This window comes from Jaculus jaculus, chromosome 7, assembly GCF_020740685.1.
Source record: "Jaculus jaculus isolate mJacJac1 chromosome 7, mJacJac1.mat.Y.cur, whole genome shotgun sequence".
In the NCBI taxonomy this organism is placed as follows: Eukaryota; Metazoa; Chordata; class Mammalia; order Rodentia; family Dipodidae; genus Jaculus; species Jaculus jaculus.
The window spans coordinates 156,602,849-156,628,264 of record NC_059108.1 but is presented as its reverse complement, the minus strand read 5'-3'; positions in this window follow the sequence as shown (position 1 = coordinate 156,628,264).

Sequence of the window (25,416 nt, the reverse complement as noted above, 5' to 3'; positions counted from 1 at the left end):
GACTGGCCACAGCACCACCCACATCCATATAACAGAACCTCTGGGCCCCTGTGCACTAACAAAAACGCCCTAGTTGCCTTCTCCTAAATTATTCATGACCTCTAGGAGGCTGTAAAAGTCCTCATCTCTCTCCAGGAGCCATAATTACAATGATAAATTTTATTTATAAAGTCAGTCCCTCCCCACAAGCCGGCCGCCTAGGGGGCCATACATAAGCCATAACAGACAGGGGCTGCTGAAAGCCACGGTGACAGCTGTTTCTCTGTTAGGGACTTAGGGACCGGCTGGAGCAGGCCAGGGTATCTGGAGTCATGTGGGGACTCTGTCTGACAATGCTGACCTGTGAGCTGTAGGGCTCGGGGTAGAATGTCTGGGAGGTGTGGCCCAGCACTAGCGAGCCATTGCAAAGCCGGGCTCTGGTTCACAGCCTGTTGGACCTTTCTGTTTGGCAGATGATGGTGGATCATTTAGTGTCGGCCTCCACTGATCTCCCTTTGCCAGCTGTGATGCCCATTGAGACCAGGTCTCCTTATCATCTCCCAGGGGCTGTGTGTCCCCTTGGGCCCTATCACCAGGGAAGCCAATTCTTTGGGCATTCATAGTGAGAAACAGCAGTGCCTGCACAACCTTGTATCTACCACTCCTGTTCTCCTGCTCTGCTATTAATGTCCCGTCCCTAGGATTCTCTCAGTCCACAGAGAACCACGTGGGCCAGCTATGTTCACACCACGAAGGGTGACCTGGTCAGTACTAGTGGTGCTGTGGCAGAGTCAGTGCTGTATGGCAGGCCCCAGTGAGGGGGGGTATATTGGTACCATTAGAACCTGAAGCAGTGCCTCTGCTTTCCCACCTGGAACCCCATGAACTAAAAGCTCTGGATCCATCACAGGCTTAGGTCAGGACACTGAAACCCTCAAAGACCGAGGACATTGGCCAGTTATGTGATCACAGTGGCTAAGCTTGCTGTGAACCTAGGTCACCCCATGCTACTGACAGCCATGAGTCACTGGCGATGATGAAACCCCAGACCCAGTGTGCCGTGCCAAAGGTCACACTGAAGCAGTTTGGGGTGACTGGACTCCTGCAAGTGAAAAGCAGGGATCTGGGTGTGGTGGTTTGATCCAGGTGTCCCCCATAGACTCAGATGTTCTGAATGCTAGGTTCCCAGCTGATGGAGATTTGGGAATTAACGCCTCCTGAAGCAGTTTCCCCTGTTGCTCTCCTGTTGCTATTGGCCATCTGATATTGGCAAGGAGGTGATGTCCACTCTCTGCTCATGCCATTGATTTCCCCTGTCATCATGGAGCTTCCCCTCGAGTCTGAAAGCCATAATAAATCTCCCCTCGCCACACAAGCTGCTCTTGGATGGGTGCTTTCTGCCAGCAATGTGAACCTAACTGCAACAGTAAAGTTGGTACTGAGGAGTATCAATTGCTGCTAGACACCTGATAGTATGGTTATGGCCTTTTGGAACTGATTGTCAAAAGGAATGTGAAAGGATTTGAAACCTTGGCCTGAGAGATGCCTTGCAGTGCTGTAAGTACAGCTTGATGGACTCTTCTGGTCAGAGTTGAAAGACCTGAATGCAGTAACAACTATGGACTGTGAGGTTTGGATTGTGAGGGTGAGAAAGAGCTTTGCTTGGACTGGGCTAGCAGTTTGTGTGAGAATCTTGCTGTTATGCCTGTGGCCTGAGAAGTTGTGCAGGGTTACATTGGGCTGAAACGTCTGCCTATTCAGCTGCAATTGTATGAGAGATTACAACCATTGAGATAGGGCCAGCTGATCTGCATTGGGACAACAGAAAGAATGCAAACTCTTTTGTAAGGGCCTCAGTGCTCAAGGAGTATCCTATTCTTCAAAGTCTGCTTTATTCTGGCCTCCACCAGATTAACAAATTTGCACTCACCTGGTATTATGGAGTATAAGAAATGTAGGAAAAAGAGGGTCATTGCATTTGCAATACAGTCTTGTGTTTTGGAAGTGGCCATAGGCAGTGTGCATCAGGCTTGTTGGATGCTTACATGGAGACCCAATGGAGCCATGAGGATGAACCGTGGGTTGCAGTATGATACCTAGTGGAGATGCCAGGACTACAAGATGGCTGCCCCAGATGAGGTTTTTCAGGACGGTGAGTAGCCTAACTAAAGGGGTGGAATTGGAACTCAAGAGACTTGTTGCTGGTTTGAATTATTGGACTTGGAGACTTGTCACTGGCTAGAGTTGTTGGACTTGGAGCTGCAGTTTGGTATTTGTCCTTTTTAAATCTTGTATTTCTTGAGTATTTCTTTGCTATGCCCAATACCACTTTTGCAGTGTGAAGGTTTATTCTGTGCCATTATGGTTTTTTTTTTTTTTTGAATTTTTGGTATTATGGCTCAGTTAAAAGATCTTAAACTATGGGGACTTTTAAAGCTGGACTGAATGCTTTGCATTTTATACCATGGATGGTTATCAGCTTATGGGGGCTGGAGTGGAATGTGGTGGTTTGATTCCGGCACCCCCCATAAACTTAGGTGTTCTGAATGCTAGTTTCCAAGCTGATGGAGATTTGGGAATTAATGTCTTCTAGAGGCAGTGTATTGTTGGGGGTGGGCTTATGGGTATTATATCCAGTTTACCCTTGCCAGTGTTTGGCACACTCTCCTATTGCTTTTGTCCACCTTATGTTGGCCAGAGGTGATGTCCACCCTCTGCTCATGTCATCATTTTTCCTGCCATCATGGAGCTTCCTCTCAAGTCTGTAAGCCAAAATAAATTTTTCTCCACAAGCTGCTCTTGGTCAGGTGATTTCTGCCAGCAATGCAAACCTGACTGCAACATTGGGGCTACCCCAAATTTATTGGTGCATTGACATATATTGGTGCATTGGTGGGGAACTCCAAATTTCCCATTTCAAGAGCAGTCTGAAGAGACTAGTGTTCCTTCAGAACAAAGATAAAAGAATCTCTCAGGGGTAGGGTATAAGCCTGACCTGGGTATCCACTGGGTAGGGGAAGGTGGTCTTGGGGGAGAGTGACACTAACTGCTGGATGCTGGTGGCAGGCTCAGATACTGGGGTAGAGGCATGAGAGAAGTGCTGTGCAGTGGGATGGCTGCAAGTTCTCAGAGGATGGTTTGAAGAGCCATGAAGTGTGGGCACACAGCATGTGGCCCTGAATCTACATCTGGCACTAAGCCATGAGGAGTCAAGCTGGATTAGAGAGGGGTTTGGCCAGGGTCTGGAATCTGGGGAGAAAGGGATGGTGTTCTCCACGGCACAATATCCCCTCTTCTTTCCTACCCAGTGCTGAGCTCCTAGGCAGAGGGAGAGGGCAGGGCCAGGTGGGGGCTGGCTACACTCCCCTGTGACTTCCCTCTTACTCACCAGGCTCCTTTCAGAGGTTGGCAGTGCAGCGCGGGGTGGGGGCGGGGGTGTGGGAGCAGGATGTTACAGGTGAGCCACTGTAGGAGGCCAGATGGGGTGTCACAGGTGTGCTCCTTCAAGGCCAAGTGAGATAGCAAGGTGAGGTTCAGGTATGGGCATAGCACAGGTGAGTGCCTACATGAGGCTGAATGGGAGAATAGTACAGGTGAGGCCCTGCAGGAGGCCAGGTGGGAGATAGCACAGGTGAGGCCCCCCAGGAGGTTGTGTGAAGGGATAGTAAAGGCGAGGACCTGCAGGAGGCCAGGTGGGGGCAGCACAGGTGAGGCCTTGGAGGAGGCAGAGTGGAGGTGGCACCTGTGAGTTCCCAGGCAGGAGGGGAAGGGGCTCCTGGCACAGCTCAGAAAGCCTTTGTGAGTTGGGAACCCTGGGGGGAAGCTGAGTTTTCTTGCTAGGCCTCATTTCTATTCTTATTAATGACACAATTGATTGGCTGTGCCAGAAGCCCGCATTTGTCTCTTGGTGATGCTGCCCTGAGCTTGGGCGGGGGTGGGTGGGGGAGTGCGCTTTCTGCGCTTACACTTGTTTAAAGATGAAACCAGCCAGGAAAGTTCCAGAGAGAAGGCAATGAAGAGCAGCCTGGGAGGGGCTGGAGAGAGCTCAGCTGTTAAGAGTGGCTTGGAAAGATGCCTTAGGACCCCTGGAGGACAACTGACTGCTCACCAGGGGGCTTAGCTACTCTTAGCTACTCTGGGAAAGAGGCAAACACATGGGAAAGAAAATTTTGGCGGGATAGAATCTTGCCCAGCCTTGCTCACCCATGATGTCACCCCTGCTGTGTGTCCTCTTGTGCCACCCCTCATTGTCCTCTTCCCACTGTCCGCTGTGCTGGCCTTGATGGCCTTCATTCAGCCTCCCTTCATCTCACCTGTGTTTGAAGAGGCTCAGCAGAGCTCTGGACCACTCAGCCCCAAGCAGAGGTGGCTCTGGGTCCAGGGGAGCAGTGCATGCTGGCTTCCCCTTACCTGGAGCTCGACATGGCACCATGCCATCCTCCATTGCTTCATGCCACCACTGGTACCTTGGCCTCTGCACTGGCTCTGTGTCCTATGAGGGTGCACCTTGCCCTGTGTGCAGGACCTGATGGCCATGGACTGCCATGTGGTAAAGGGAAGCACTGCCCCGGCACAGTGAGGTAGAGCTGCCCTGCTCTATCAGGTGCCCACTGGGCAGTTGCTGTCTTAGTGGTTGGCTTCTTCTGTGGGATCTCCCTTGCACGTTGCACGTGCTCAGCCATGACCTCTCAGCACATGTGGAAGGAACACAAGTTTTATCCCTGGGACAAAATGCTCGAGGAAACAACTTAGGGTGAAAGATTATTTTGGTTCTTGGTTTTAGAGGGTTCTGTCCATGGTTGGCTGGCTCCATTGCTGTGGTCCTGATGCCAGGCTGAACACTATGGTGCAAAGGGTGTGGTGGGGGTAGAGCTATTCACTCCATGTAGCCAGAAAGCAGAGACAGGAAGGGGCAGGAGACAAGATATGCCCTTCAAGCTGGGTGTGGTGGTGCACACCTTTAATCCCAGCTCTTGGGAGGCAAAGGTAGGAGGATTGCCATGAGTTGGAGGCTACCCTGAGACTACACAGTGAATTCCAGGTGAGCCAGGGCTAGAGTGAGACCCTACCTCAAAAAACAAACAAAAACACGAAAGATATGCCCTTCCAAAGCGTCCCTCCAGTGACCCTCTTTCTCTAACCAGCTTCCACCTGCTGGAGTTCCTAACACCTCCCTGTAATGCATTGCATTATGAATCTGCCAAGTGGGTCAATCTCTAATGGAATCAGAGCTCTGTGGTCTACTCACTCTGCAAAGCCCCATCTCTGAGCACTGTGGCCTTGGGAAGCATTCAATGCATGAGCCTTTGGGGAAACTTTGTGTCCAAACTACAAGATTCTACCCCTGATTACCAAGACTTACGCCCATACTGTAACATAGAACACAGTAAGAGGGCCAGGCACAGGGCACACATTTCCATTCTGAAAGGGAGAAATGGAGGCCTAGAAAGGAGAGATGGGACCTTAGTAAGACTGAAATGCAGCAGGGCAAGCCTGGGACATGCGGTTGGGAGTGTGAGCTCCATCAGGCAGCCTCTTGGACTGGCTGTGGCTTTCCTTGGCAGGCAACCATGTGCCTGGTGTTTCTAGCTTCCTGGGGTCTCCATTGCATCTGTACCTTTACCTTCACAGCTCCATTGCAGTCTCAGGAGCTGCCTGCAGACATCCTAACCCTGTCCCACATTGCCTGGGCACCCAGGCCTTCCTTTAAAGTCTGGGTGGAAGCCTCCATGACTCCACATTGTGTTCCTCGTGTCTACAAAACCAGTGTCATGAGGGTGCCAAAGTCTATAGCAGTGGGAGCTGCAGCTGGACCCCTTGCACGGTGGTTCCTGAGTGCCTGGCTAGCTGAGCGTGGGGAGTCAAGCTGGGGATCAACATTATAAGCCAGATTTGTATGAGCAGGAGGCACTATAGGCAAAATCTTTCAAATGAGTTTCCTCTTTAGAACTCCTGAGCTTGTGATGGAAAGTATCTGGTCAATCCCCAAAATACTCACAATGACTTTCTGGTTATCCTGGTACAAAGTACTTCATTTCTTTCATATTCTGCTGATTTCCTATAGTTTTCAATTTGCTTCTTTTCTTGCCAAATTATACTTATCAAAACTTCCTGTCCTTTTTGTTCTCAGTTTGCATTATGAACCTAGCTGAAAGCAGCCAGCAACAATCATGCCACATCCTGACAATCTGGCTTTGAGTCTTAATCTGTCATCTTTAAAGTCAAACTCAATGTCAGGACATTGACAAAATGTAGACAAGTTTTGCTTCAATGTAATAATACAAATGACTTTTAGTATTTTATTATTTATTATTGTATTTTAGTCTAATTCCTAATAGAATACTTACTTCCATCAGAAACTGCATGAGTACCCTTTACTGACATCATTCATATTGGCATTCTGGTCTTGTGAGCCTCCACCAGAGATGCTTACTAAGTTCTGAGGATTCTCTAGCTTTCCTAATTCCTTCCACAAACTTCCCAAGGCTTCCAAGCCTCATCGTCAGGACTAGTCCTAGTAATAGCTTCATTTCTTGATGGCATTTTTCTGAGTTAGTCTATTTTCATGGGAAGTTCCTGATAAATGACATGGTCTGGGAGTCCCTCTGAGGAGGAATGACTTATTTTGGCTCATGGTTCCAGAGGTGTCCATCCATGGTTGGCCAGCCCCACTGCTGTGGGCTTGAGGCCAGGTTGAATCATGTCAAAAAGGGTGTGATGTGGGCAGAGCTGCTCACTGCATGGCAGCTGGGAAGCAGAGAGAGATGGGACAGATCAGGGATCAGGACACATCCTTCCGAGGCATGCTTCTGTCACCCTTCTTCCTTTAGCCAGCCTCCACCTGCTAACCTTCCCACCTCCTCTCCACAATGTATCACATCATGAATGTCAGTGGATCAAGCCCTGTGACCCACTCACTCCTCAAAGCCCACTTCCACACACCATGGCATTAGGAACCAAGCCTTCAACACATGAGCCTTTCTGGAGACATTTGATGTCCAGGCCATAACGAGTGTCCTCCATTCCCAAGATGTCGCGGTGCTCATGTGGGTGGGTGCTGTGCCCACTCGCCCCGTAGGAGCTGGAAGCCCTGAGGCCAGAGTTTGCTCTCTGGTCCTAATGGTCAAGCTTTGTGCTCGGAGTGTGCTGATCCTGTACACACTGACTCCCAGTGAGGGCGAGGCTTCTTGCCGCCCTCTGCATGCACATGCACATGCACTCAGATCTCAGCAGCCCAGGGCTGATGGTGGCTAATTAAGTTCTAAACTTTATAGTCCACAAAATGGGGGAGTATTCTATAAAATTGCCACTCAATGGGAGTTGTGCCCTGTCAGTGCAGAGCTGGCTATAAATGCTTCCTGCCATGGAGGAGAAGAAACAGTCTGAAGAACATGGGGGAGCTTATTGCTCACTGTTTGAAAAAATAATGGAGTCATTAAGAAAAATACCTTTCAGACTGTTAAAATTAGAGGTGAATTGATTTGGTGGTAAATGGCCAGCTTGTCCTTTTGGGGGGGTTATTTAGTGCTGTGGGGTGGCTTATCCACGTGATACTCTCTGAAAGTCTCACTGTGGTGGAGCTATTGGCTTTCTGAGCTGGCTCAGCTCTTAGGAGGCAAGACGGTGCTGGGCAGGGACAGCAACCCAGGGACTCCATAGGAGCCCTTGAAAGGGATGCTGCTAGGGCCCCACCCACTGCCTGACAGGGTATCTATGCCCAGGGCCCTGCAGATTGTCGGGGAGCCCAGGCAGGACAGGCACTGAGGGTGGGCAAGATGTACCTTTCTGAGGCTGACTCTGGCCTGGAGATCTTGGGAGACTGCTGATGGGAGCAATGGTTGAATTCCCAAAGGTGGCAGGGGACAGGTAAAACAAAGAGGTAGGGAGACAGGCCATGTAGCTCCTAGGGGCAGGTACCAAGGTCTACCATACCTACATGTCCCACATGTGACATCTGGCGTGGGCAGCAGTGGCACTCTGCTTTCTGAAGAGACCTCCTGTGCGCAGATCTTCCCAGCTCTTCTTTCCCATAAAAGCCATGCTCCCTTGGAGCTGTGTATCCCCTTTACTGGGGTGGGCTTGGCGCTGTGAGGTAGGGACTGTGTTGCAGCGGCAACAGCCATGACCAGTGCTTTAGCAAGTGTGCCGTATGCAATGGGGAACTGGGCTGGGAGCAGGGAGCTGTGGCCACTGATTATGTGAACTGAGCACACATGGGTGCTGAGTAGGCTTGACTCTAGAAGAAAGTTCTTGGGGATGCTGGTGTTCCTGGAGCTTGGAATGAGCAGTGCACATGAGTAGCAAAGTCAGGTCTAGAGTTCCCTAGCCAGTCCCTTTGCAGAGTTCTTGGTTCCTACTGGGCAGGGCCTGGGGACCACAGTCCCTGGGTGACCCAACCATGGCCTGAAGTACTCAGTCATTAGGTTCTGCTCTAATCTTGATGTGGCAAATACTAGCAAGTTCTGCCCTGGCTGAGCTGTCCTTCCATGAACAAGACAACACAGCTTGGCAAAGGTCCCAGAAACACACCATGGTTCACTGTCCACTGTCCACAAGGTCCTCAAGGCTACAGCTGCTGCTGGCCTTGGCCTCAGTTTCTCGTCTCATTGTATAGTTTCCCACTCTTAGCCCCAAGCAGATGTCAGGAGTGAGGGACCCCGTGGGGAGCATAGGGCAGCCCTGTCCCTGTGACCATGGCCACAGTCTGGGGAAAGCCCTGCTGGCTGCCTTTACTGGTGCGGCTTGCTCCGTGTCTGTCAGGAACTCATCTGTACTGAGTTATGACTCCGTTTCTGCAGCGAGGGATGGCTCACTTTATTAGCCCATATCAAAAGATCGTGCATTTTAATCTCAGTGGCAGTTGGGGGCGGGTCGGCCTGATGGATTTCTCTGGGCCGATCTGTCCTGCTCACCTCCTCCAGGGAGTGCTGTTTGGCTCCCACACACACCTCAAGGTGTCTAGGAAATATGGTGGCTTTAGGAAATATATTTAGGAAATAAGGTGGCTTTAGGAAATATGTGAATTCCAGACCCCTTGGGAAAAGCCCTGGAACCAGAGCCCAAGGAGGTAGAATAAGCAGCTGCCTTGTCCCCTCCCCATTAGCCCCAGAGCTCCCACCTGCTCCGCAGCCTGCTCATGGTTCCCTTGTGTCCTGGGCCTGGGCGGCCCTCCTGCTCAGGTCTCTCTCCTCCACTTCCTTCTGGGACCCCTTCTCCTGTAAGAGGCTTCTGGAAAACAAGGCTCCTATCTGTCTGTATCCCCAGCCTCGGAGGGGACCACTTTGGCTATCTAGGAACAGCTGAAGGGGTTGCCTACACAGGTATCTTTGTGAGGGAGTGGGCTCTCTCCACTGCCATAGAAGAAGCGGGGGCAGAGCTGGCCACATGTCATCAGTGCACAGCTGCTGCTCCAGAGGCCCACCTGTCCTGCACTATCCAGGCCTTGCCCCACTCTCACCAACCAAGATGTTCTTGAGCTCAGCCCCTAAAGTCAGGCGGCCTCTTGTGTTCCTCAGATTGTCAACTGCCCTTTCTGATATGCAAGCCACCTACACCACCCTGGAAGCCAGCCCCCAGCTCATGCTTTAATGGCACACTGGTACTCCAGCCCTGCTTGGCCAGACGGGCCTGTCTGGTAGGTTTCTCCTCTGTGGTCAGGGAGTTCAGGTGATGTGCATCAGAGTGTGTGCATAAGGGGAGAATCGGGGTGTCCTAAGCTGCTACGTAGCCCTAGCCTCCTGAGCAGCACTCACCTGTGCAGCTTGTCTTTGCCATTGCTCATTCCTGACCACCTGTTTATTCACACCTTGTAGGCCTGAACACCTGCTCCTTCACACTTGTGCACCCACAGCAGCATTGACAACCCTCGGACACTGTTACAAGAATGCTCTTTGGGACTGCCTCAGCATCTGGGAGGGAGGGAGGGTGGCCCCAGTGAGGGGCACTATGGGTCAGGCTGCCATGGATCTGCAGAGCTGTGGCTGCTTTTGGGTGTGGGCATCTGTCTCTGCCCATCTTCACTGTACTTTCAAGCACTGCTGGGCCTGGGGTGTGAGGCTGAGTCTGGCCGAACACTCAGGCCCTGGTGATAGCAGGACCATGGATGGCCAGGAACAGCCCTGAGCACCATTTTACCACTACACAATTCCTGTGAGGCTCTGATAGAGAGGCCCCACCGTCTATGCTGTGTGCCAGCCAGGGCTGAGGCATGCTTCCAGGAACCCCACCAGCTTGCTTCTCTACCAGCCCTTACTGTGGACAGATTCCTGCCAGACCCCTAGACCCCCCGGATGGCCACTGGGGAAGCTGGCCTGAGCCTATGGCTGCCCCATCCCCACAGTATTCAGTTCTTATTCGTGGCCACCTGAAGTGTGGGTGAGAGGCTGGGGCATGGCTGAGCTTGTGTCAGATGTCTGAATGGGGTGGTACATCAGAATCAAATGGCGAAGCTGAGGTCCCAAAATGATGACCTAAGGTCCCAAGGAGGGGTGGCTACAAAGCATCGACTTTGTGCACCCTTGGATGTGGTGCTAGCTGAGGTGTCCTGAGGTGGGTTGGGCTGGACACTGGCCATGATGCTGTCCTAGGCATGGCCTGCAGGCAGACCGGGCATCTTGTTTCCTGGGGCCATAGATGCCTGTTCACTCATGGGTCAGTTGGCTTCCCAGCTGTGCACAGATCCTTCTTTCAAGCTATCCAAGTGATGCAAAACGTGAAGGTGGTGTGGGGCTTCTTTGGTTGGGCTGGAACCACAGGGCTTGCTGACCTCAGGGCTCTCAACCTTACAACCTCATAGGGCCATCTTTCTTTGTAAGAGAGACTTATGTGGAACACTATGGTGTCAATGAATAACTTGTGTCACAAAACCCCACCATCTTTGGCATATGATGGACAACAAAGCACTAAGGCTGAAGGGCGGCCTGGAGGAGAGAGGTGCCTCATTTCCCCTCGGACCCTGTGCAAGAGGCAGCTGTGTGTGAGACATTTCGGTTTAAGACCAGTGTTGATTAGAATTTTTATAAGTTTTTTTATAAGAGTAATAACAGTTCTTTGGAGACAATAACACAGCTCAGGAAGGGTTTTAAAGAGCTTCAGGAATGAGGATGTGATTAGCAGTCAAGATCACTCTGCCTGGGCAGGAGCGAATGCCTTGTGTTTATGTTTATTGCCATTCGCCCTCTGGGGACTGAGCGCCAGTAAAGATCACACTCCTGAACAGTAAGAGTGCTGCTCTAGCAGTTGCTGGGGACTGGGGGCTGGGAACTCCTGGATGCTGGCTTCTGCAGGTGTCTGGCAAGGTCAGGTCCAGGGTGGTCCCGCAGGTCTGGAAAGTGATAGTGGGCTGCCCACTCCCTTGGCATCACCTGACATGTGTGGAGCAATGGCCACCAGGTGGCGATAGAGGACTGGCCAGCAAAGGCACCCTACCAGGGCTGGCTCTGGGAGGTTGTCCTGCTGCTGGGGATATATGCAGGGTGTGGGTGGGTGGCGCTGTTCTAGACCATTCTCTGGCCAAGGAACCCTGATATCTAAGGGGCACCCGGTGGGAACCATGCATGTCTCAGAAGCAGGACCACTGAGGGGAGTTTCGGGTCTGGGAGGACCCACATAGGTGCCTGGACTAGGGTGGTTTCCTCCTGGGGCAAACCACAAACCCCCAAGTCCTGTTTTGTGTGAGGCTGTGGACACGCTGGAGGATGGTGGTCTGGAGGGAGGAGCTCTGTGCTTCCCCAGGACTCCTTCCTCCTAGCTGGCTCTGTTCTGAGGCCCCAGCGGACCTGCTGCCTCATCTGAGTGGGGACTGGAGGGAATGGGGTGCAGTCAGAGGGTCCATGCCAGGGCAAAGAGGCTGCAGATGCTGCTGGGGCCCTGTGCATTTAGGAGTGGGGCTCCCAGCTCCCAGCCTCTAAGGCTCTGGCTGTTGGCCTGTGGTGTTCAGTGCCCAGGAGAGCTGGTTGGCCTGGGCCACACCCATGTTCAAAAGGTCCTGGGTCTTCCTCCTGATCACTTCCAGGGAGTCAGATGGTTGCTTCTGGAAAGTTTTAGAAACCCCTGGCAGGGATTTGAGGGACCTGCCCTTGGTGATTGGGCTGAGGTCTCCCGGCAGCATGTGGGGAAGAACAATGGGGTTTGGAGCTCTGTGATCATGAGCAAGTCAGACCACCTCTCTCAGCCAATTCCAGGGACCTTTGTCTCAGTCCTAAGCTGATCCTGGATCCAGCCCACAAAGAACCTTATCTCACTTCACAGAGTTTGGATCTTAGCTTCACAACCCACATGAGCACTAATACCAGCTCATTTGGAGCCCTGATCCCAGCCTGCATAGATCTCTGATCTCACCTCTCAGAGCTCAGCTCTCAAGCCTACACTGAGTTTCCATTCTAGCTCATATGGGTACTGACCTCAGCCCCTACAGTCTGACTCTGGGCAGGAATCTGAGAGTCTGTGAGGATGGATGGGTGACTATCAAGGGCTGGGGCAAGTGAGGGACAACACCGGCTTCTGTAACAAGGTGAGAGGATCATAGAAAATGTCCCCAGGAGGCATTGTACCCCTTCCCTTGCTCTTCTTGTGGCTCTAGGGTGATGGTCTATGAGTGTGCACAGAGGGGAAGCCCCTTGCCAATGCTCTGAATCCCACCATAGCCATTCTCCCCTTGCAAGTGTTCCCTGCCTCAAGGACCTTTGTGAGGATGGGAAAGAGGGCTCTGCTGCAGCCTGGTCTTTGCTGTTTCACAGCCTGGGGGTGGGCATTAACCTGGTCAGCTGGAGGGAGGCAGGAGAGGGCTCTGCATTGCTGCTCTGAGCCCCAGCACAGCCAGGCTGACCATCCACTGCTGGCAGCCTCCAGCTTCATAAATGTCCCTGAGATGGTGACAGTGGCCCCATGCTCCCAACCCTGTCTCAATTCATTTTCTCTCCTCCCCACCCACGGTCCTGCATAACCATGCCAACTGTGTGTGAGTGAGGGGGAGTTTGAAAAATAACCTGCCATGAGCGCTTGTTTAAATCCCCAGTGATTTATGAGTGTGGACAGTTTTAAGGCCACTGTGGAGCAGGTCCTCAGCCAGACTGCTGAACTGACAGTTTCCAAAGTGAGCGCGAGGGCTCTATTTCCCGGCCACCTAGTCTCTGCCTATCACCAGCGCCCCCAGCCCACGCCTCCTGCGCGAGAGCTGTGAAGTGCACTGCCCAGCACAGGGAACAGCCCCCCCTACAGCCCCACAGAGCTGAGTGGCAGGTCTGCGTGGGATCACACAACACTGCCAGGGTGGGAAGTTTATAGAATAGGTCACCCCGAAGCTCTGGCCAAGCCAAGTACCCACAAGCCCAGGATGGTGAGGTAGGGCTCAGATCAGGTGGGAGGGTTTCTCCTTTCTTGGGTTGAGGCTATCAAGGGTAAACAAAGTGAAACAACAAAATACAAACAACAACAGAAACCCCACAAAAAACCCCAAACGAGCAAACAAACTAACAACAGGACTCACGGGCACTGCAGGAGTATGTGTGAGTGTGTGCTATTTTTTAGTTTGACAGTGAGTGCAGCCCAGGAAATGAAAGGAGAGCTTAGCAGTCCAATTCTAGAACAAAGTGGGGACAAGGAGAACTGGGGTTCTGGGTGTGGCTGAGGGGAGAGGAGATGGAGTTATATTGCTGACAATCCCACCTGTCACTCCGCCCTCAGCCCTTATGACGGTGGATACATTCTGTCCCTGACCTTAACCCTACCCTGAACTCTAATAATCATGGTGTGGTAGAACAGAAGCTAAAAGTTGAACTGATTCACTGAGTTACTCTAAGAGTTAATTGCTGAGGAGCTAAAACTAAGCTTATCTTTGTCAGCAGATGGAAAAATCCCAAAGAAGGAACTGTCCAGACAGAGCCCAAAAGGATGTTAAGAAGGAAAGATAGTTTAGGCTAAAACACAGTAAAATGGAGTTCACTGTTAGGCGGCCTGACTACAGAAATGATCAATATGCAAATGGACACATCTTGTTTGTTTACTTGCCCCTCCCCTTGGCTGTGAAAACTATAAAATGGAAATAAAACCTCAGCTTGGGCCCAAAGCTTCTTGGGAGAGCTACCTTGAGCTTTTTGGCCCCTGGCTAATAAACTTCTCTACATTCACTCATTCTGGTATTGGGGTGATCTTTCCAGAGAATCTCTACAACAGTAGGAGTGGGCTCGGCCTACACCTAGCCTGAACCCCACATTTACCTTTATTCCCACCCTGACCTTGACCTTAGCCTTGAGTCTAATGTTGCCACCAGCCCTAAACGCCAACTAAACTATGACTCCAACCCTAAAATGAACCCTGACACTAACCCTGACCCAATTCTAATCCTAACTATTTCTAGCATTATTCTGAACCTAACTTTAGTCTTAACTTTATCCAAGCCGTACCCCTAACCCTAATTTTAGCCCCTACCTTAACCCTAGTCTGAATGCCAACCCTAGCCCAGACCCTAACCCTAATTCTAGCACTAGCCTTAACTTTAACTCTAGCCCAAACATTAGTCTTAGCCTTAACCCTAGCCCTAACCCTAATCCTAACCCTATTCCTAGCCCTGACCTTAGCCTTTAACCCTAACCCTAACCCTAGCCCTGATCTTAGCCATCAACACTAATCCTAACCCTAACCCTGGTGCTAGCCCTAGCTGCAACTTGAACTCTAATCCTAAGTCCAGCCTTACTCCTAACCCTGACCGTGGCTGTAGCCCACTTACTGGCCAGAGACCCTGCATGAGGCTTTCCCTTCCTTGAGCTTCGCCACTCTGCTGTGGGAGAGAGCCTGGGGTGTGCTCCCCAGCTGGGCGAGAGCTCAGAAGAAAGCAGTGTCAGCTAGGCTTCCATGTGGCGATGCGCATGTGAGTATGCATGCTTGCCCTGCGTGTTAAGCTAGTGTATGCTATGTGTTTAGTAGAGTTCACAGCTTCACATGGATTTGTGCACATGCATGGACGTGTGTGTGTGTGTGTGTGTGTGTGTGTGTGTGTGTGTGCGTGCATGTATGCTGGGTCGAAAGGCTGACCTCTTCTGGAGAGGAAGAGTGTGGGCTGCATCTGTGCATGAGGCTGGCTGACTGGTAGTCTCTGTCCCATGTCACCTCACAGGCGTGATGACATTGTGAGTATGCATGGCTTGCCAGGTGCTGATCTGACTGTCTTGTCCCCAGCACAGATGTGACTTGGAAGCTGATCTCTCCAGAGCTCTGGTGCTGGGAAAGGAGGGCGGGAGAGAAGCCCTCTGCTGGGAAAGCTGCGTGGGCACAGCAGGGTGGCTCTACTTTCGAGGGCCCCAGGGTCTCCTCCTATCTGGCATCCTATCCTCCTTCAAGGCCAAATCAGTGAGTGCAGGTGGCCCAGGAGACACAGGGTGGCCTGAGGGTAGTTGAAATAGGATCTGGGGATAGCTGGGACCCTCTATTGAAGGCAGGCCAGGCCAAGTTCCAAGTGTAGACTGTGATTCCAGGTGAGGCTCAGCTCCTCTTGGATGGAGAGTGGGGTTCCCTGGTACCAGAGGCCACCTAGGGACCCTGGAGTGTGGCTGACACAGTGGTTCTGGCTGCTCATAGGGTCAAGCCCATGGCCTCCAAGGGCAGCCTAGAGAGAATCTCAGTAAGGAAGGCAGCACTTGATGGCCTAGAACTCTCTTGGTTTCTTGTCCCCCAAGCAGAAGATACCATCACAGACTATTTGTGAGGAAGATGTGGTCAGGACAACCAGAACGGAGAGGCCAGGATGGTCTTGTTGCCTTCCTTGTGTCCATCAGGTCAGAGACTAGGGAGAGGAACCGAGAGCTGGCTGCTGGCTGCGGATACCTGGGGTGTGGCTGGGGCCAGACCAGGCAGGGCAGAGAGGCCTAGGGTACCTAGCAGTCCTGAGCCAATGGCAGACAGCCCTGGGTAGAATGAGCTAGGTGTGACATGATTGGTTCATGATCTGGGAGATGAACCTGCTGTGTGACTGGGAGGCTCTCATATCATGGTCTCAAGACCACATCCCTGTGTGCCTAGACCTCCAGGGCCACCACCAGCCACCCCAAACAGAAATGAGGCAGTGGGTCACAAGTGCAAACCCACAGCTAGTGAATATTTAACAACGCCTAACAAAAGCGCATGCATAATTAACCAGGCGGCAGAGGAGCTGGAATAATTTGTCTTCTTAAAGGGGATTTGGTAATTTGTTAAGCTGTTTTGAAATCTGCAGTCTAGCTGCGGGAGCTGCTCTGATTTCTAAATTAATTTGTGTGATTTAGAAAGTGGGAGCCTCTCCGTTCGGCGGTGGCCGCAGGCGAAGAGGAGGGCTCTGCTGCTGGCTCACAGGGTTACTGTTGTTGATTGATCAACTGATTGATGCATTTGTTCACGGGGCCCCTGTTGGGCTGTGCCTCATGCACCCCATGTCTGTTGCCACTCCAGTTTCCATGTGGCTCCCATTTCCCAGGGGGTCAGTGTTTGCTCAGGTACCTCTGGAACTTGGCCTGGCTTCCCTTCACCTACCTTCTCATACACCTCCTGGGTGCCCTTCACGTCATTGGGTTTACAGCCCTTCTGAGGTTGGGGGACTAATCTGTGGGTTAGGGACCAGGCAGCATGGGTCCACAAAGTGAGTGCTGACTTATGGGGGTCACTGAGAGTAACTTAGGAGCCCACATATTTCTAGCCTTGGGTTCCGGATAGACTCCTGGCTGTGGGACACTGATCGATTGAGAGTCTGCATCACGCGTGGAGGTCCCTGCCCAGCCCTATAAGGGCACTGCCACCTAGCCGTGGTGAACTTGAGTCTGTTCTGTGGGAGACTGTGGGATGTGAGTGCAAGATTGGAGTGGTGGATTCCGTGAGCAAGGACCCAGTGCAGCAGTGCCAGAGGAAGGCCAGGCTGATAGTCGAAGAAGCCTGCCGGCCAGGGAGGACCTGAATGCACCCAGATTGAACATCTCTCCCGGTAAGAGCGAGGAGCTGCCCATTAACATGGAACAAACCCAGTGTTGCCACCTGTTACCAGCTAGCAAGCCCCTCTTCCTGAAACACTGCAGGAGACAGCTTTCGGGGTTAGGCCAATCAGAAGAGAGCCTGTGGGGATAGCCTCTTCTTCTTCCTGGCCTGGAGGGACTCCCTCCACCCCACAGTGCCGTCTTGGGGGTCGGCAGGCTTGATGAGCTTCCTGCACAGTTTTGGATGCTCGTAAACCAGTCAGCGTCTCTCACCTTCACTCAAGCTGACCCATCACACACTTGGGACAGTCGGGCTTTCCCTTTCAATAAAGGTTCTGCTCCCACAGAAATTGTTTTGTTCTTTATTTTTCAGCTCTGGAAGAGCTTCCTCTCTGAAGCACTTGCTTTCTTTCCTTCTTACTCTAAAACAAACTTTATTCATTTAAAATACCTTCCTGGTGCTGGAGAGATGGCTTAGTGGTTAACGCGTTTGCCTGCAAAGTCAAAGGAGCCAGGTTTGATTCCCCAGATGCACAAGGTGGTACATGCTTCTGGAGTTGGTGTGCAGTGGCTGGAGGACCTGGCACACTCATTCTCTCTCACTTGCAAATAAATTAAAAAAAAATACCTTCCTGCCTCTGGGTTCCTTAATTGGCAGAGAATATGAACCCAGAACCCCTAGGCAGTATCATCCCAAGGGAATGGCTTTTTAACCTGTGCTGTGTGGGGGTCTACCTTCCCCAGCTGAGACTGGTTCCACTTCTCTGCTGAGCCTGGATCTACTTTCCAAGTTGAGATTGGATTAATCTACCTGGCTGAGCCAGGGTCCATGTCCCCTGCTGAGCCTGGGTTCATCTCCTATTCTGAGCCCAGGGCTCCCTTCCCAGTGGAGGATGGATTTCTTCATCCTACCCCTGTGCCAAATCTGGACTCTTTTCCTGTGCTGAGCCTTGGTTCATTTCTGTTCTGAGCCTGGTCCATCTCTCCCTCTGTATTCGATACCTTTCTCATCATTGGGACAGAATACCTGAGCCACCCTCAGAAAACTGGTTTAAGAGAGGAAGGGTTTATTCCAGCTCACAGTTCACAGTCTGTCACAGTCCATCATGTTGGGGAAGGGCATGAGCATGGTGCAGGGGCCTGAAGGAGCTGGCCGGCCTGTCTGCAGTCAAGAAGCAGAGAGTGATGAACGGCGTCATCAGCCAGCTCTCTCCTTTTTGTATACTCTAGGACCTCAGTCCATGGACTAGTGATACCCATAGTTAAGGCATGGCTCTTCCTACCTCAGTGAACTTATTCTAGATAATACCTCAACGCATGTCCAGAGGCCACTGTCCTTTCCTGCAGTCATGACTTGGTGTGGGCTCTGTTCAGTGAGCTGGTAAAGAAATGTTTCCTGGCTCCTTCTCCTGGGGCAAGAGTCCTGGTCAGCCTGTCTACTGCCCAGAGCCCCCAAGGTCAGGAGCCGGGAGACTGTGGCTGCTTCCCGTCAGCTCCAGGATGAGACTGGACAGAAGCTGAGGTACTCTGGGAACAGAGGCAAGCACTGGGCAGTGGAGGCCTAGCCTGTGTATGCCATGGCTGTGACATCCCACATCCAGGGCACCCACTGCTCCTGAGCCAGTCTCCTTGTATCCTCTGGGACTCAGAGCTTCCTGCACGAGACTGGAAGACTGGTCAGGAGGCGGTGCTCCAGCCTGTCTTCAAAGCCTTATTTAGCTGGGCCAACAGGGACTCCAGCCACAGTAGCTTCTGGCTTTGAAGCTTTGTACCCCTTGCCCCATTGGTTCCTTTCCCACCATGAACCTCCTTCCCCACCACCTACCGGAGCCCTTTTCCAGTTCTGGGCTTCAAAGCGAGGCAAGTCCTAAACAGGCCCAGCCTGTGTCAATCATTGCAGGGGCAAAAGCGGTAGGGATTTTGAGTCTGAGTGTGGCCAGACCGGCCTGTCCAAGCAGGTCTGGGACAGGTCTGCAGCCCAGCTTCCTGAGAGTGGAGCCTGTCACTTGCTGGTGGCATACAGAGGGACCTGTAATCAAGGCAGAGCTTGGAGCCACAGTGACGTTCCTCTTTTGTGCTCTCTGGAGCCCCCCTTCCCAAGAGCCCTGCACAGGCGGAGAAACTGAGGCTGAGACAGACTTGCTGCAGGGCAAGGGCAGGGCCTGGGCTCCTCACTGGTCTCTCTCTGGCAGGACCTTGCAGCCCCTTGCAGCCCCTGCCTAGGCTTACTAAGCCACACTTGGCCACTCACCTGGGCAGGCCCTCTGAGGTTCTGGCAAACCTGGAGTCTCTCGTCTGGGGACTCTTCTCCAGGGTGGCCAAGCCTCCAGCCTCCTCTTTGTTCCACCCTCAGAGCCCTCCACGATAGTGCTTTCTTCACGGCTCGGTGAGTCCTGAAATTCTCTTTCCATTAAAAATAAATGCCCCATTTTATCTGCCTGGAATGGCTCTACTCTCTGGTTGTCTTTTCCATGAAGCTGTATATGGAGAACTATAAAATCATTCTACAACTATTAATCCCCTGTATCTGCTTGTACCTAATTTTTATTAAAAATATCCTTGTTCCAGCTGCCTTGTAAATTATAGTGAGGTGGAAAGCCTGCAGCTGGATGGGCTGGGAAGAAAGGAGGGAGTTTGAAACAGTGGGATTTGCTCCCGAGAGATTCAGGCTATTCCCAGAAGCAAGAGTACACCCAGGTAACCCTGAGGTGGCTCCAGGCCCTGTAGGGGCAGGTAAGGTTCTGGCCTTTGAAGTTTGAAGTGCTGGCACCTCCTGCCTGTCAGAACCCTCTGGCCCCAGGGAATCAGGTGGGTCTGGAATGCAGGAGGAAGGTCAGGGTCCTGGCAGTCCACCCCTGGGAGCCTGGGGGCCACGTGACTCTCATGGCAGGCAGTCTACTCACTGTGAGGTGGGCTGCAGGGATAGGAAGCAGGGTGTTCTCCTGGGGATCTCAGCCTGGGCGACCAGGACCTGGGTCTCTTCCAGTTCGAGTCCTGTGTGGCTTTCTACATGGGTACATGAAAGGTGTCTGGGGGGGTCAGTGATGCAGCCACACAGGAAGGAAGCCCCGGAGGTGCAGACCTTGACTACAGAAACATGGGGCTAAGGGGCAGAGGTCCTCTAGGAGTCCTGAACTCTGCATTTTGGCCTCAGAGGCAGGAGGACCACACCAGTGTCCCCCAGGAAGCAGGAAGCCAGGACTTCTTGTACCCAAAAACGTCCTGGGCTGAAGTCAGGAAGGGCTTATTTGAGCACAGGCCCTTTCCAGGAGTGGGAGGCTCTGGCAATGGCCTTTGTCACCAGAGTAACCAAGCCTGCCTATGTGCTCACCAGACAGAGGGGACAGGGCAGTGACCACCACTCCCCACCTCATTTAGCTTTTGTAACCTTCACCTACCTCTTCCGCATGTCCACATCCGGGGGCTTGGACAAACGCCACGCATGGAGCAGTGCACAGGTTCACTCCCCTAGGCTGTAAGGACTTGGAAAACCGGTGCTTTGTAGCATCATTACATGTTGGCTCCCCGCTCACACGCCCCCTCCCCATTGTTTCTTTTTCTCTGTCCTGAGGTAACACAGTACAGTCAGCCTCTGCGAATGGACTAAGAGTCTTTTTCCTTTCTCTTCTTTTCTTTTTGTTCTTTTCCCCCTTTTCTTCCTTCTTTCCTCCTCTCTCCCTGCCCTCCCTCCTTTCCTCTCTCTTCTTTCTCCCCTTTTTTCCTTCCTTTCTCCCTCCCTCCATTTTTTAAACTAATAATTGATTCCCAGGACCTTACTTACATTGGGAAAGCATTCCATCAGCTGAGCTACATCCTCAGCCCTCTTTTTTCTCTTTATTTTGAGATAGGGTCTTAATAAGGGGTCCAGACTGACCATGAACTTTTGATCCTCCTGACCACCACCCCATGCACATGGCAGGTGTTTTTAAAACAAAATGCCTAGTGGTCTAGGCCTGGGATAAAGGAAATAATGAAGCCTCACTCTTGGCCTCTGAACCCTGCCTAGGTGCCCTAGATGGGGTGGCCTTTTAGGGTAGAGGGTGGGAGAAGCAGAGGTGCTTAAACTGCAATTCGTTGAGGCTTTCAACCACAGGACATGGCCCCCCCTCCCCCATGAAACCCCTGAGGCCTGGTGCCTGCTTCTCCTAGACACACGGGGGACATAAAAAGTGATTTCCCGCAGAAGCGGAGCCTTTAATCGACATTTCCCTTTTATGAACAATTTTATTACAAAGTAGATTTCCTGCAGCCCGTTATATCATCCAACCCTCAAGGCCCCACTGGCTGCCTGGTGACAGTGGGGAGCTGCTAATTGCAGGGGAGGGGACCAGAGCAAGCTCTTGTGCCAAGGCTGGCCTCTCCCTGACTTAAGGACTCTCCTGGGCTCTGATCTCCTGGACTGCTTTTCAGGACAGTGGCAGCTTCATGATACCAAGAGGATACAAGGACACAGGGTGGCATTTGTGAACCTAGACAGCAGCAGTCCCTGTCACTTGGGCCCAGCATTTTGTGACATTGTGACCTGAGGTTATCAATCTAAAAGGAGGAAAAGTTTCATCTTGGCTCACAGTTTCAGAGGTCTCAACCATAGTGTTTGGCCAGTGGTGGCCCAGGACATCATGGTGGCAGCATAGTATGTGAGATGTGGAGCCAGAAACGGGACCTAACTTCCTCCCACTAGCCCCCCGCTAAACTCTCCACTACCTCTTTATTGCCCCCCCTCACCCCCCCCCGGCTGGCAGGCAGCTTACACCACATAGGCTTTGAGGGAATATTTCAGAACTAAACTGTAGTAGATGGGTTGTAAGCTGGCCGTGAGCAGCTCTGGCTGGAGTGAGAGCTGCATTCCCAGCAGCTATCTGACCTTCATGAAGGGTGCTTCCCAGGACTTCATGTGGGCAGTGTCCCTCAGGAACCCTGCATGTGACCACAAGTGGGTCACATACCAGCATCTCCAGCTCTGAACTCACTGCAAGCCTGTCTAGAAGATTGTTCTCCAGGAACGAACCTTCTCAAGAGCTGGGAAACCATCAGTTGGACTTGAGCTGGGTGGAATGGGGAATGGGACAGCTGTTGGGAGCTAGGCTTTAAACTTGGCCCTGACTGGGAAAACCATCCATGTGGTGGTTTGATTCAGGTGGTCCCCATAAACTGAGATGTTCTGAATGCTGTGTCCCCAGCTGATGGAGATTTGGGAATTAAAGTCTCCTGGAGGCAGTGTATTGTTGGGTGTGAGTTTATGGGTATTATAACCAGCTTCCTCTTGCCAGTGTTTGGCACACTCTTCTGTTGCTGTTGTCCATCTAATGTTGTCTAGGAGGTGATGTCCACCCTTGGCTCATGCCATCATTTTCCCCTGCCATCATGGAGCTTCCCCTTGAGTTTGGTAGCCAAAGTAAACCCGCTTTTCCCCACAAACTTCTCTAGGTCGGGTGTTTTCTGCCAGCAATGCGAACCTGACTGCAACAACCTGCAACTTGGAACAAAGCCCTTACCCACCTGCCCTGCACCATCACAGGAGCCCTTCACATTCTGTGGGGCTGGGCCTGGACGCCTTCTGAAGGTGGAATGCCCTAGCAGAGTGGGTGCTCTGAGAGGGGGATTTGAAGTGCAGCTGGTAGGGAGAAGGGGGGAAGCTGGGGACCCAGGCAGATACCTGTGCACACAGGTGCCGATTACAGAGCCCTGTCCTGGAGGGAGAGTTGGGCTGACGGATCACACTGCTCACTTCCCCACTGTCACTGGTCCTCTTCCGGTGGAGGTCAGGCCCTGGGGATGCCTGCTAAGGACACTGGGGACAGAAGGAAGCACAGAGCTTCACAGGGGTGATGACAGTGACCCTGGATTCTTAGCACAGCTGAGGATGGATCATACCCAGTGGATCGGCCCAGGTGAACATTGAAGGAAAGCTGCTTCCAAGAGGACTTTGATGTTCAGTGAGACTGAGCCTCCAAGACCAAGGAGGGCCATGGAAAGCCACACTAATTCCAGGTTATTTTACTGGGGGAATGAATTACAAGAACCATATCATACATCCTCTGTGTGTGCTAGACATATGTGCAGGACCACATTAAAACCTAAACCTCTACCCAGTGCAGAATGAAGGCTCTTTTGGTTTTACCTTTTCAGGATAAAGACTGGATCAAATCTTTTGCTTCATGATTCTCCTTCATGTTGAGTCAACCAAATCAGCCAGCAGAAGCTGGAATGTGCTGCTGTAATGAACATCCCCAAGCCCCAGAAAAACAGAAAGCTCATTTCTCACTTTTTTAGTCTGAGAGCTGCCCAGGTCAGTGGCTAATCCGAGGAGGGTGAACACTGACTTGGATACCCGTGTACTGTTGAAACAGGAGAGAGACAGGGGCTTGCACACAGGCGTTGGATGTGTCCCCCCAGAAGTAACAAGTCACTTCTGTTTCCATCTTATCAGAGGGCCAGGCCTGGATTCCCACAGGGATGTACAATCTGGGTGTGGAGCTGCAACTGTATGCCAGTTCACGTAAGTCTTTACTAGCAGCCTAATGTGGTTTTGCTATCCTCAATAACAATTCTTTTAAAAATATTTTCATTCCTTTGTAAAGAGAGCAAGAGAGAGAGAGAGAGAGAGAGAGAGAGAGAGAGAGAGAGAGAGAGAGAAAGTATGGGCATGCCAGGCTTCTTGCCACTACAAATAAACTCCAGATGAATGTATCATTTTGTGCATCTTGCTTTACATGTGTACTGGGGAATTAACCCTAGACCATCAGGCTTTGCAAGAAAACTCCTTTAACCACTGAGCAATCTCCCCAGCCCTCACAAATTATTCTTGAAGGTGTCAATTAGGAATGCATTCAACTTGGTACAACCTAAGACCCAACTTAATATGGAGTCAATAAATTGTTTTCTTTGTTCTTAGGCAATAACAAGTCTATAAGGAAGAGTACTGCAGTGGGATGTGGTGGCTCCATGGTGCCCCAGGGATTCAGGCTTTCTGTGATTTGGTCTCACTTTTCCTAATGTGGCTTTTAAAAAAGTCTTCGTTTGTATGAGTGTGAGAGCAGGCATGCTCTGGTGTGCATGTGGGTGTCAGAGGACAACCCTGGTGTTGGAGTCAGTCTCTGCCTCCCCTTTGAGGCAGGAATTCTCGCTCACTGCTATGGGACCAGCTGGCTGGCCATGAGCTTGGGGAAGATTCTCCTGTCTCCACCTCCCATCTTGCCAGAGGAAGGTTGAGATGAGAGCTGATCACCACTGAGCCTGGCTTTACATTGGTCCTGAGGATCTGAACTCACGCTTGTACAGTGAGTGCTTATCCATGGAGCCATCTCTCCTACCTCTAATATAGCTTTTGTCCTGCTGACAGCCTCATGGCCTCAAGATGGCTGCTGTGCCTCCAGCACCACATCTGCATATGAGGGTAAAAGAATGAGAGAGAAAAGAAAGCCTGAGCCCGCCCTTCCACAGCTGGTTCTGGTTCGGATTCTGGGAGGCCCAGGCCTGTATGTCTACCTACATGGTATTGTCTCTGACTTCCAGGGGAGCTGGGAAGCCTTTTTGATAGGCATGTTGCTGCCTGGGGCAAAATCAGGGGTCATGTGTCACAACAGCTTTAAAGAGCGGGTGGATGGTGGAAAGGAAGGTGCCCTCATGGTGCCCCAGTTCCTAGTTGGGGACATCACCATTCTGGATTTGAGGACAGGGACCTACTTCTTTTTCTTTCCATTCATTTTTAAGATGAAAATATGTAGGTCCCTCAGCTCCTCCGTCATTCTAGGGTCTGCTAACAGGGGAGGGGCCCCAGCTGCATGTCTGCTGTGTGTTCTAGCAGGGATGCTGCCCACAGAGCTGGAGAACTGCTCTCTAGGACACGCCAGGGAGCCTGGGACTCTTTTTTCATGAAATCTCTTTTCCTTGGGCTCCCTCTGTCCTGCTGCTGGTCTGGGCCTTGGGCTTTGCTCCCTTCTGTCCTTGGAGAACTTGTAGCTGACAGATGACGTGGGGTGGGGAAACGGGGGCGGCAGCAGGAGCGGTGGTGCGTGTGCGCTGGGGCCCAGCCCTAGGCCGCCAGCCACGGTGGCCCACCTGGCAACGAGGAGGGACAGAGCTGTGCCTCCTTTCTTCTACACACTCTTGTCTGCCTGTCCTGTGACCCCTTTGGATAATCAGGAGGAGGCTCAGGGATGGGGTTGGGAGGGAAGTGGGCACTGACTCCTCTGGCCTCCTCCGCCTTCCTGTAATTAACATGGCACTGAGAAGGCTGGGAAGGCTAGCTGATTAGTTTTTTTTATTATTATTATTAAAATAATGACGCCTTCCAGGCAATCAGAGGGAAGTGCATGAAACTCAGCAGTTTTCCTCTTATTTACGGGGCTTCAGCGGAGGACAGCCTCGCTACTGCCTGTGAATACCCGGCCTCGTCGTTGTGCTGGAGCTGCTGTCTGCCGGGGCTGGGGGGCTGGCGGAGCCTGCTGGGGACGGTAAACCTGTGCAAGTGATCACCAAGTGCCTTCAGAGGGCACTGGAC